This window comes from Podarcis filfolensis (assembly GCF_964270895.1).
Source record: "Podarcis filfolensis genome assembly, chromosome: 1".
NCBI classification, from domain to species: Eukaryota; Metazoa; Chordata; class Lepidosauria; order Squamata; family Lacertidae; genus Podarcis; species Podarcis filfolensis.
This window is the reverse complement of record NC_139604.1, coordinates 68,905,569-68,917,822: the sequence shown is the minus strand read 5'-3', so window position 1 is coordinate 68,917,822 and position 12,254 is coordinate 68,905,569. Positions and strand designations below refer to the sequence as shown.

The 12,254-nt window shown below is 44.6% G+C and overlaps 1 protein-coding gene and 1 long non-coding RNA gene across 9 annotated transcripts in view; one reads left to right on the top strand and one right to left on the bottom strand.

Moving 5' to 3' along the window:
- Positions 1 to 3,458, bottom strand: part of LOC310756493 — a 100,843-nt gene extending 97,385 nt beyond the window's left edge. For both annotated transcript variants that reach the window (XR_014544905.1, XR_014544906.1), the window contains exon 1: positions 3,355 to 3,458. This is a non-coding gene — a long non-coding RNA (uncharacterized lncRNA). The remainder of the gene's footprint in view (positions 1 to 3,354) is intronic.
- Positions 1 to 12,254, top strand: part of EIF4G2 (eukaryotic translation initiation factor 4 gamma 2) — a 46,866-nt gene that overhangs the window by 23,530 nt on the left and 11,082 nt on the right. For 2 of the 7 annotated variants that reach the window (XM_083598549.1, XM_083598544.1), the window contains exons 1-4: positions 9,264 to 9,421; positions 10,627 to 10,734; positions 11,242 to 11,307; positions 11,733 to 11,858. The gene's annotated coding sequence lies outside the window, so the exon portion shown is untranslated. Of the gene's footprint in view, positions 1 to 8,806; positions 9,116 to 9,263; positions 9,422 to 10,626; positions 10,735 to 11,241; positions 11,308 to 11,732; positions 11,859 to 12,254 lie in introns of those variants that run through there. The other 5 variants (XM_083598543.1, XM_083598545.1, XM_083598547.1 and 2 more) reach the window with 5 other exon arrangements.

The window sequence follows — 12,254 nt, the reverse complement described above, 5'->3', positions numbered from 1 at the left end:
CCCGTCATCCCTAACTAGCAGGACCAGTGGTCAGGTGTGATGGGAATTGTAATCCAAAAACAGCTGGAGACCCAAGTTTGGGACACCCTGCCTTGGGCACCTTCCTTTGTCCCCAAAATACATAAATGCTTTTGAAATTATTGCTCCAAAAGGGGGAACATGTGGTCAACCAGATACTTTTGTGGACAATGTAGGATCACTGCACAAACTAGTCCTTTCGAAGTGCTTAGATCCGATTTATTAGCCAACCTCACAAACGTCCATTTAGAAACCATTTATACTAATTGACCAGACCTTATTGATTTCACAGAGAGTCAGTGCTTAACATCTAAATGAAAAGTTGCCAGGGCTTGAAGTCTGCTTGCAAGTCAGGCTCTCTTGCCTGAAAGACCATACTTATACAGTGGTACTTCGGGTTAAGAACTTACTTCGTTCCGGAGGTCCGTACTTAACCTGAAACTGTTCTTAACCTGAAGCACCACTTTAGCTAATGGGGCCTCCTGCTGCCGCTGCACGATTTCTGTTCTCATCCTGAAGCAAAGTTCTTAACCTGAAGCACTATTTCTGGGTTAGCAGAGTCTGTAACCTGAAGCGTATGTAACCTGAGGTACCACTGTAATTACTTCACAGGCTCCGGAAATCAGCCTCACTAAAAGATACCAAGAGAGCCCTGTTGAATATCCACTTAAACATAAACTCTCCTGAGACAACGTATTTTAATGTCAATAACAGTACTGATTGTTAGGATGCAAATAAGCAATCAACATTTCAGACTGCCAATTATTTTTCTTTGGCCTTGCTTTTGCATGCACACCATACATTTAAAACATGTGTACAGTATGCCTTTCATGGTTTCCCCCGAAAAATCCTGGCAACTGTAGTTTGCCCCTCATAGAGCTATAATTCCCAACACCCTTAACAAACTATATTGAACAGGAAGAAATCAGCAGGAGAAACTTTTCCCAGCATACCAACTCATTGTTAATTAAAATTTCACCTAGTGGATTTCTGCCTGGTGGACCATTGTTAAAAGCACCAAAGCAAAGCCAGAAAAAAAGTTGTCAGTCCTACTGTAGCTGCCTGTGAATACAGTACTGTAGTTGCATGTGGGGCTCTGGGTCATGGTAAACAAGGAGTTAATGCTAGCTTAGCTGTCCTATTTTTTATAGGTGTCGGGAGGGGTACAGCAGGTGACAGAAAGTTAGTAGAAACATTGAGAACTTTGGATTTCAAAAGGAAATGTTTGCTCATTTAGTCTTTAAAAGTAATGATAAACATTATGGAAGGTGGGGAAAATCTTGATGGTTTAAAATATCCTGCTGAGTCATTCAGGCAGCTTCTCACTGTGCAAGTACTTGGGAATGTTAAGTAACTGGCTTGCTTGATTATATGCATAAATAATCTGCTATGTTTTGCATCTTGCAGATAGGTGACTAGTAGGTTGCTGCAGTCATTTCTGCTCGCTATGCATTTATTTAGGAGTAAGTGTCACTAGGAGGATTAGGTTTGTGCGGAGATTGTACTTCCCAAGCCGACAAACACATTGGATGCTATTTTTATTGTCACTATATTGCCTAAAAACTAAAGTCTGCTGTAGTAGAGAGAAAGACCAGAACCCACATCCCACTAAATGTCAGCCCGGTAAAAGCATTCTTAATGCCCTGTGTCTAGGAGACTCTGACCCGCCCCCTTTTCCTGCTCTATCCTCCCCACACACACACACTTTTGTTTTGTCTTGTGGGATATTTTGTGGAATTCCTCAGCTTCATCAGTTTCTATAGAAACCTTTATGTCTCTGATCAGCAACTAGATCTTTTGATACACTCCTTTGAAGGAAGGGGCAGGGCAAAAACCCTTGCCTTTTGAGAGCACACTGCTATCCGCCCCACATTGTTCTTCTTCATATATTATGTAGGAAAACATTACCCTGGCCTTCACATAAAATAACGTGATCAAGAAAGCTTACAATCAATCAATCAATGACACAAATTCTATAAATAAACTATGTAAGAATAACAGCCAAAAATCAATGTTGTTGCATTCTCCACACATCTGCGCAGTGAGACATTTCAGAGGTGCAATGCTTACCCGGGTTCAGCTTCCACTGGAAGGAGGTTGCGGAAGGTTTCTGGCATTTTGTAGTTTTGACTTTCTTTACAAACAGGCAGCTAGAGCAGGGGTGGAGGTACAGCTTAAACAAATCAACTGCACCACCACATCAGTTTCTTGGAAAGAGGCAGCTCCCCAAAAGCTTGCCTCTTTCTCCAAACTCAAGCTGTAGTTTCAATTATTTCTCTTCACTCACAGGCCTAGGCTGCATCTTCCGTAGAGGGCGAAGATATGCCCCCTACCACCTTGTCTGATTAAGTTTTGTTCCTAGTTTGAACAATCCAGAGTGGTCCTGTATATAAAAAATGAATGAAGAAATGGCACCCATTGTGTAACAACTGGCTCCAGTGGAGACACATCTGTCAAATATCCTAGGCTATTAATACTCCTCAGGCAATTCCAATACTTTGGCAAGGTATTGTGAGTCCTATTCACAGAAATCTGATACCTCAGGTTAAGTACTTAATTCGTTCCGGAGGTCCGTACTTAACCTGAAGCACCACTTTAGCTAATGGGGCCTCCTGCTGCTGCCGCGCCACCGGAGCACAATTTCTGTTCTCATCCTGAAGCAAAGTACTTAACCCGAGGTAATATTTTTGGGTTAGCGGAGTCTGTAACCTGAAGCGTATGTAACCTGAAGCGTATGTAACCTGAGGTACCACTGTAGTAATACCCAGGACAATATAATTTGTCTGCCACACTATACCCCCCATTCCTGTTATCATTCATGCAAGTTTATTTTCCTTCACATTTATAGTATGAGGGGATGTACTCTGTACAGTACTAGCAATTTGTGGGACAGGAGTTCAGATTTGATCCATAGAGTTGTCTGTACTTGCTGCACGTCATTCAACATTGTCATTATATTCATAGATATTGTTAATGACTTTTTTTGTCTTTTTGTCTTATTGACTTATCTCCAGCTGTTTAGCATGCTCAAGCCACATCTGTCTGTTGGTGGTATACCACATATGTCGGCCAAAAAAAATCAGGAAACAAGTACAGTATCTCAAATGAACAAAACATAAAAGAGATCAGGTTCTGGTGCTCACTGATGCAATACTCTTTATAGCAGTTTAGTTTGTTTTGGAATAAAACACTTCTTGGTCCGTCCCCCTTTCTCTCCACATCTGTGTTGAATTGTTCAAGAAGTGTTTTATAGATGTGGAGAGAATTTTTATTATTATTAAATTGCTCTATTTCTTCAAGCTAGTTCTTGACTTCCTTAAAATCTAATCAACTCACAAGGTTTTCAAGCTCCTAGTAAGAGTGTTTTGCTCCAAAGTAGGTTCGGTGTGAGATGGCAAATGGGTGCAGGCCCCTCCCTCAACAGATAAAGCTCGAGTAGAGAGGCCAGGAAAAGCATTATGAGTTAGAAGTTGGGTGCAGAAAGACACCACCATCTCCACTGTTCCTCATTCCCAAAAGGAAACATAAACTCTCAATAAGCGCCTGGAACCCTTGGAATTTCACACCACTTGGAGACTGAGGTGGCATGCAACAATATTGAGCTACAATACAGAGTGTTTCATTGTGAGCACTGGGGCCTTTTCTTTTTAGTTTTATTCCACACAGGTACCCTTTCCCATGTGCTCCATAAGAGATGAGGAACTTGTGGTCCTCCAGATGTTATTGAACTACAAATCCCTGACTACCGGCTATGCTGTGGCTGACAGGGGTTAGAGTAACCAACATCCGAATATTTACAGGTTCAACATGCCTAATAAAACCTAAAACTTTTCTGAAATCTTTACTAAGGCCTACATAGCTCTTCCCTTAGCGTCCTACTCTTGCGTCAGTGAAGGACCACATTGATGGGATGTCTGCTTTCATGGTGCACATTGGTGGTGCAGACTTTAATAATCAAGTTCACCTGAATGCTGCCAACTCTCCCATATACAGTTTCTCATGCATACTGTATAGGATTTCTATGATATTGCTAAGGTTTTATGGTTTTGCCAGAGTCCTATTTTCCATTCTTCAGCAGTGTGTCATGTATTTGGAATTAGATGCTGGCTTTTAGAAAGTAATTCACTTTGACTTTAAGGGGTGGGTGGGATCCAGTCTGTCACGTCAGCCACATTTTAGGAACTATGATAGAAACGGAAGATCTCCTGGCATACAGCATCATGTTTTTTCCAGCCATAGATGGCATGAGTCAGTCTTTAGAATATTATGTGATCTGCTGTGCAAGCCTAAGCTTGTTAATAGTGTCAAGTCTCATTGTGCTCAGGTTTACTTCCTAGTAAATGTGTTTAGTATTAGAGCCTTCATTGTAAAATGTGGATGATCTTGCTCTTGGTCTGGTTATTGTACTAAGGGTATTTCCACACTAGCTCTTTTCTCCAATATGGGTACTACTTACCTATTCTTACTGCATTTCTGTTTCACCTCTGCCCAGGTGCTTACTATTCTGAGTGCTTGCTTGTAGCAATACAGTGGTACCTCAGGTTACATACGCTTCAGGTTACATACGCTTCAGGTTACAAACTCCACTAACCCAGAAATAGTACCTCGGGTTAAGAACTTTGCTCCAGGATGAGAACAGAAATCGTGCTCTGGTGGCGCGGCAGCAGCAGGAGGCCCCATTAGTTAAAGTGGTGCTTCAGTTTAAGAACAGTTTCAGGTTAAGAACGGACCTCCGGAACGAATTAAGTACTTAACCCGAGGTACCTCTATAGTTGAACTTTTGTCACAGCTGTAGTGTGATTGCCCTACCTTCCCCAACCCAAATCTAAGATGCTAGGAACAGTATTACTAATTTCACCTGTTCTGGGACTTAAGAATGTTTGGTTATATAGTATGTAACCCCACACATTTCCATTACCTGGACAGCTCTCAACCATTGCAGTTCTAGAACGTAGCCCCATGGATATGCTGCAGTGAGTCCTGCTATAGCAGGCATCCCCAAACTCAGCCCTCCAGATGTTTTGGGACTACAATTCCCATCATCCCTGACCACTGGTCCTGTTAGCTACGGATGATGGGAGTTGTAGTCCCAAAACATCTGGAGGGCCGAGTTTGGGGGTGCCTGTGCTATAGCTTCAAGGCAAAATTTCCTTGAAGGCCTACACTGCAGCAATGAAGGTGAAGAAAAATGTCAGTTTGCTTTAAAATATATGTCTCAAGCTGAGCAGATAACATCACTTTGGGGGCGGGGTGAAGCACGGTTTGCCACTCTGCCTTTACAAGGAGGCGTCTTCCATGTAAAGGCAAAGCGAAACTGGCAAACTGATTGCCAGTTTCAGAGTTTTCAACCCTCTCTGTGTCAGCAGAGAAGTAGTAGGGCACAGGACAGGCAGATGAAGTTCCTCCCCAAAGAATCAACTGGCAGAGGCACTTAAATTGGGAGGATAGTGACTTCCCTCCCTGGATCAGTAGTTGAAGCAATGCTGGCTATAGCAGGAACTATACTAGGAGGTGCCTTATTTTATGTTTATGTAGCGGAACTTTTCTCTTTGGGAGAAGCTGATCCATCACATGGAAATATTTATTGCACAATTTAACAGGGCATCAATGCCGTGAGGCCCTTCTTTGTATGCCTCCTCCACGAGAGGTCTGGAGGGTGGCAACACAAGAACAGGCCTTTTCTGTAGTGGCTCCCCGTTTGTGGAATGCTTTCCCTAGGAAGGCTCGCCTGGCGCCTTCATTACATGTCTTTAGGCACCAGGTGAAAACATTTCTTTATAACCAAGCCTTTGGCTGATTAACTTTCTATGGCCTTTTAAATGTGTTAGGGCAGGGGGGAATTATTGGTTTGTTTTTGTTTCGTCATGTATGTTGTGTTCTCCTTTTGTATTTTTCTGTTGTGAACCACTCTGTGATCTTCAGATGAAGGGTGGCATTCAAGTTAAACACACACACACACACACATCAGTGCTTATATAGCTTTAGGCCAACAATATCATCTGAAAACTATCTTAAAGTCTGTTCCAGCCATTAAAATTTTGAAAATCTCATAGACTCATAGAATTGTAGAGTTGGAAGGTACCCCAAGGGTTATCTAGTCCAACTCCTTGAAATGCAGGAATCTCAACTAGATAATACATGACAGATGGCCATCCAGCCTCTGTTTAAAATCCTTCGAGAAAGGAGAGGCCACCACCTCTCACTGGTGTCTATTCCACTGTCAAACAGCTCTTACTGTCATAAAGTTCTTCCTGATGTTTAGTTGGAATCTCCTTTCTTGTAACTTGAATCCATTGGTTTGGGTACCAGCCTCTGGAGCAGGAGAAACAAGCTTGCTCCATCTTCCCTGTGACAGCTCTTTAGTTTTTCAAGGTGGCTATCATATCTCCTCTCAACCTCCTCTTTACCTTATATTTCTGTATCTAGGCTACTTCTGGACTGTTTAAAGCAGAGTGTGTAAAGTAGGTAAATTTTGTAAGGGAAGCATATCAAATGGAGGTTGTATAGAGATTTTGATGGTGTAGGTGTTCACCCACCATTGCTGAGTCATATGAAAAGTGCTTTATTTCTACTTATCCAGGAGCTAATAGAATGATATCTAAACATATGCAGCAAACCATATTCCAAGGAGCAAGGGGCAAGTAATGTAACCTTCATGTTGCTTGATAGTGTGCTCGTGACATTTACATGAATCCTGTGGGAGTACATTACCTCTTTCCCCTAAAGGAGTAAAGAAGAAAGAGGTGGCAAGGCAAGTGAACAACAAATATTTTGTATAGCATACCACACTACTCCAAATGGTGGTAAATTTTGAGAGAGAACTTCTTAAAAGATACTTTTCTTGTGACGGGAAGAGTCCTGACTTATGATGTTTACAAACAGAACATAGGAGAACACATAGTCCATCAGACAACCAATGCTAACATTTAAAGCAAAATCCCCAGAAGCAAACAGGGTGCCCTCAGCTTCTTGCTGGCCAACTGCAAAATATCATATTTCTATTTCTTTGATGACTACATTTCTCTCTAGTTAACATAAAAGCATAATAGAAGCCCTTCTAGATCAGGCCAAAAGGCCCATCTACTCCAACAATGCAGTGACCAACCAGATGCTTATGGGAAGCTGGCAGGCAGGACCATACCAGCAAGTAGGGTGCAAGCTCTAGCTAGGAGCCACCAGCCATCCTAGACCATCAATGCTCCTTTAAACGAACAGCTTTTGAGATATCATAGACGTATCTTTAGCTACTGAGTTATACAAAACCCTAGAGGAATATCTTATTTCTACTCTTTGCATGGACATTCTAGTGTATTTAACATCCTTACACTCTAGAACCTGAACAAGTTTTCTACAAGACACTCTGCACTGTGTTACAAAATGGAAATCTGTTTCGCAACTGCAATTTACCGGTATGTGTTAGACATTTAGATTCATGTCTTCTTGAGTCACATGAGCAGTGAATTCATCTAATATTGCACAAGTTTTGGATCATTGTGTAACTATGGTTAGGAGAACGTCACCAATAATTTTAATCTATACTGAATATGTATTGTCACTTTATAAAGGATAAGATATTGCAATTTTCTGTCAGGAATACAGTAGTACCTCAGGTTAAGTACTTAATTCGTTCCAGAGGTCTGCTCTTAACCTGAAACTGTTCTTAACCTGAAGCACCACTTTAGCTAATGGGGCCTCCCGCTGCCGCAGCCGCCGCAGCCCGACTTCTGTTCCTATCCTGAAGCAAAGTTCTTAACCTGAAGCACTATTTCTGGGTTAGCGGAGTCTGTAACCTGAAGCGCATGTAACCCAAGGTACCACTGTACCTATGTTCATATAGTACAATTCGACATTTATTTATTTTTAAAAATCAAAATGTTGCCTTTAAAACATAGCATACAAAGTTGGGATTTATTCTTTTTTTCCCTTTCAAAATGCTTCCATTTTGTGGGAGATGAGATAGGTAGCAGGCAGTACTACACCCTGTGGCATTTTCAACACCTTGATAGTGAGCCCAATATAGATGCAGAGCCTTGCTGAAATTAATTTTTTTTCTAAGTTCATACATTATTAAGTGCACTTGCAGTAAGAGCCAAAAGCTGGAGCCTTGAGCACTTTTTCTAGAATGCTGTTCATCAGCTCAACCCTATGAAATAAGTTTCGATGACTACAGATACTGGGCACAGAAGGATGTACTAAACAGAGCAAGGATAGCTTTCAGATCTTCAACGCTGGTACACTCACATTGTTCTGAAAATGCCCCCACACCATGTTCACCTATCCTTGTGAATTAGCATCGGACCACGGTAATTTTCAGACACGGGTCATGCACATGACCAATCACTGCTACTTCCTAATGTAGTGCCTTAATCATGCAGTTCTTAGGCATCAGAACAAAGCCATGGGGCGGTTTTGCCAGAAAACCACATCCAGGGAAATCTCCGTAGCACTGGACGCAGGATACGGGCGGGGAGGCTGGGATACAATGAGAAAACAGCCGTGCTGCTTGCCAGAAACGGGCATAACTGCCTCTCCCTCCCAGTTTCTGTTACTGGAGGAAACGCGGTGATGGGGAAGGGGAAGAAAGGCATCCAGGCTGCCCCAATTGACCCGGTGCGCCATTTGCGCAACCTGCCACCCGAGGTTGTTTTCTACGCTAACTCGAGACTGTGCCCGTCTTTGTGAATGTGGTGCTGCACTGCGGCGCTGCTTCGCGTCAACCAACCGTACCTCGTCCGCCTCCTCAGCTCTGTGCCCGCCCCTTTCTCTCCTTGTGATTGGCCGCCTTGGCAGAGTCTCCCTCGGCGATTGGTAGCCGGCATGCTAAGGAGGGTTTGGCTGCGCGCTGTGTAATAAAGTTAGTGGGGCTGTCTCAGTACGCGCTAGAAGCGGTGGTGAGTTGGTCCGATCTCTATGGAGGTGACGGAGGGAAGCGCTCGGTGGCTGCTGTGGTGACTCGGAGGCCCGTCCTGCCATTTACGCTCTCCCCCCCTCCCTACCCCAGCCCCGATCCCCGGCTCCCTCTCCCCCTCCCTTCTCTCGCCTCTCCCCAGCCCTCGCCGCCGCCGGTCCTGGGGACGCTGACGAGACTCTAGGGAAGGTGAGGGGATCTCTGTTGTCGGTTAAGGTGATGGGTTGCGGGCGGGCGGCGGCGGAGCCCTCTCTGCTGGTACCCAGGAGCGCTCCGGCGCCGGTATTGCGGGTGGGGAAACGAGGAACGCTGCCGGGACCAGGCTGCCGATAACGCAAAATGGCCGCTGCCTAAAACGGCCGCCATCTTGTCCTCGCTGCTGCACGTTCGCTCTGAGGCGCAAAATGGCGGCCGCCGCCGGGATCCCGGTTCCCTCAGCCGGCGTCTGGGAAGGCCTTGCCTTTGTCTGAGAGCAGCCGGCGTCGCGCGATGAAGGTGCGACGCCGATGTGCTGCGGTGTCTCTTCCTAACCTATTCATGCGCTGCAGAAGGGCAAGAGGGAGAGTAGTACCTCTGGTGGTTCATTTTCGGAGACCCCCCCCCTCCTGTTCTGTGGGACTGGGAGAAACGCCGCCGCCAGCCCCACCCGGCGGCCCCCTCATCTTAATACGTGTCTCCATCTCCTGCTGCCCGGGAAAAGTCCCGTCCCCCGCCCTTTAGGCTCAGTCAGCGCGGCGGCTGGCCGCCGGTCGGGTTATGTCTGGCCGCCGAGAACAAAGAGCGGGCCTAGTCTCCGGATGGGCGCCGAGCCTGCAAACGGGCGGTGCCCTGCGGCCCGCGGGGAGGGAAGGGCCGGGGGTGGGTTGGGGAGGACGGGGGTTGGGGCGGGCTCGTGCCTGTTGGGGGATCGGGTGGGTGGGCCGCTTCCGCAGCCTTTTGTTTGGCAGTAGCCATGCCGTCTGGTCTCGCCTCCCTCGCACGCGGTTTTAAGGCTAGGCCGCCGCCTTGGGAGGACGGGAGACACGTGTGGCGCTGATGTGGCGCTACATGAATGAAGGCTCCGATCTCGGCTTTACTCGGGAGTAAGCCTCCTGGAAGCCAGATGGAGCTATGCAGGGCGGAGAGCCTAATGCTAGGTGTCGTAGCAAAGGAGCTCCGTTTGAGAGTGTCTACAATGGTTTCCATTCTCTGTTGGGGGGGGGGAGAGGTTTTATGACCTGTTGTCTGTTAGTTTCTCCTCTCTTAAGTTTAAACCGTTCATATTAAACATATCCTCTGTAGACAGACTTGATGCTTGGTTCTCATAACGCTACAATACAGGGTATTAAAAATTAAAATACAATATGTAGTTTTTCTTGTGTGTCACTTATCGAGATTCCTGGATTTTGAAGAGATTTATAATGCAGACTTTGTTTTGAATTAATGTGGTGCGCAAAATATAGATGGGCAGGCAGTAACATTCTAGGAAATCAATCAGAGTAGATGAGAGATCTAAGTTATTGACAATACAGTATATTGATTTATACTGCAGTCTTAGACATGTCTGTTCAGAAGTAAGCCCTGTTGAATTCAATGTGACTTACTCCCAGGTAAGTGGAGTTAGGATTGCAGCTTTGGGCTTTAACTCTTAATCGTTTTTGTTTTGCTAGTGAGACTTTGGTAATCAGAAACTTACAATGTAAACTTTGATTGTCTCCTAGGTTTTGTTTTTCCCTATCCTGTCAATTTATTATTCTTTTGAAGATTCTTCATTGTCAAGCCGCCAAAGTGGAGAGTGCGATTGCAGAAGGGGGTGCTTCTCGTTTCAGGTATGTAAAACTAGATTTTATGGTGAAGTAGATGGAAAAGCAAAGCAGCTTAATTGTTAATGCCTTCTGTTATTTAACAACCTTGATCTGCAGTTGGAAGCAAACAGTGCAGTCAAATGTACATGGCAAGTAGTGGTATTACACTAGTTCAACTGAACCGTTCAGGGCCTTATACAAGGGAGTCTGTAGGGCATGGGGAATAGCAGCCAGCTTGTTTGTCAACAGGGTTACTCCTTTCCTCCCCTGTTAATAGTGTAATCAAGATAGGCAAGACCTGTAGCCCACAACTCACATGGATATAACTGTCAGAAAACCATACAAAGGGGCACAAGAAAATAGTACTGTGCCCAAGCCACTGAGCAAGATGTTTCTTCCCCTACACTAGTTCCACTGCTGGAAAACTCCTTGGGTTGGTTGGATTCTGAAATACTAATCTAATACAAGTTGCTTTTGTTGCAAAACAACTCATAACTAACTGTCAAACGTTGGGGACTTTGTTTCTAATAGTGCTTCTTCGGGCGGAGGAGGAGGTAGGGGTGCACCTCAGCACTATCCCAAGACTGCCGGCAACAGGTATGTCAGCTTACTATTTTGAATACTACCTTGGCTGTGGCTTCATGAAATGAATGAGAAACTACATTTGGGGATATTGAAGAAAAGTTGAAACATAAGGTTTAGTTTGCAAAGCTGTTAATTTCTCAGTCTGGTTGAGTGGTAAATTGGAAAGAAAACTAATCAGTGTAGCAATCACCAGAAAAACTTAAACCAGGAATTATTCAAATGATATTTCCGTTCCACATCTGTTGATATGTTACTTGTGAGATCCATGCTGCTGAAGAAGGTGGAGTAAAAAAGAAGGAAAAGGGAGTGGTAGAAATGTCATCCAGTCTTGAAAGCTGGTCTTGGTAGATTGTAGTTTTAAGTTGAACTTAAGTGTCCTGAATTAACACGGGAACATATGAGTTCTAACCTTTGATTCTTTTGTTTACAAAATAAAGCGAGTTCCTGGGGAAAACCCCAGGGCAAAACGCTCAGAAATGGATTCCTTCACGAAGCACTAGACGAGATGACGACTCCGCAAATGACAAAGAAAGACACGATGCAATCTTCAGGAAAGTAAGAGGGTAAGTTCTGAGAAAAAGGAACTGTGAGTAGAAGCCTATGGCCAAGAATCGGCTGATAGCTACAAATCAATATGTGAAATGCACTTCCCGATGTGCTGCTTTTTTTGGCCGTTTGTTTTAAACCATATTTGGTTAGATCACAATCCTGCAGCAATTACTGGCAGTATTCCCTGTTGGACACTTGGATCAGGCATGCCCAAGTTATGACCCACCAAGGTGAATGCAGCCGATCTTGAGTGACCTCCTAGGATGCTTGGCAATCATCTTGACACTCAGTTTCAGGCAGAAAGCAACACTAGAAAGCTTTTACTGAGCTGCTGCTGGTTTAGGGTCAGGTTGGTGGGTAAGGCCCTAGATCTAAAACTGTTGTGCCTTCAGGCATCCTAGCCCACAGTT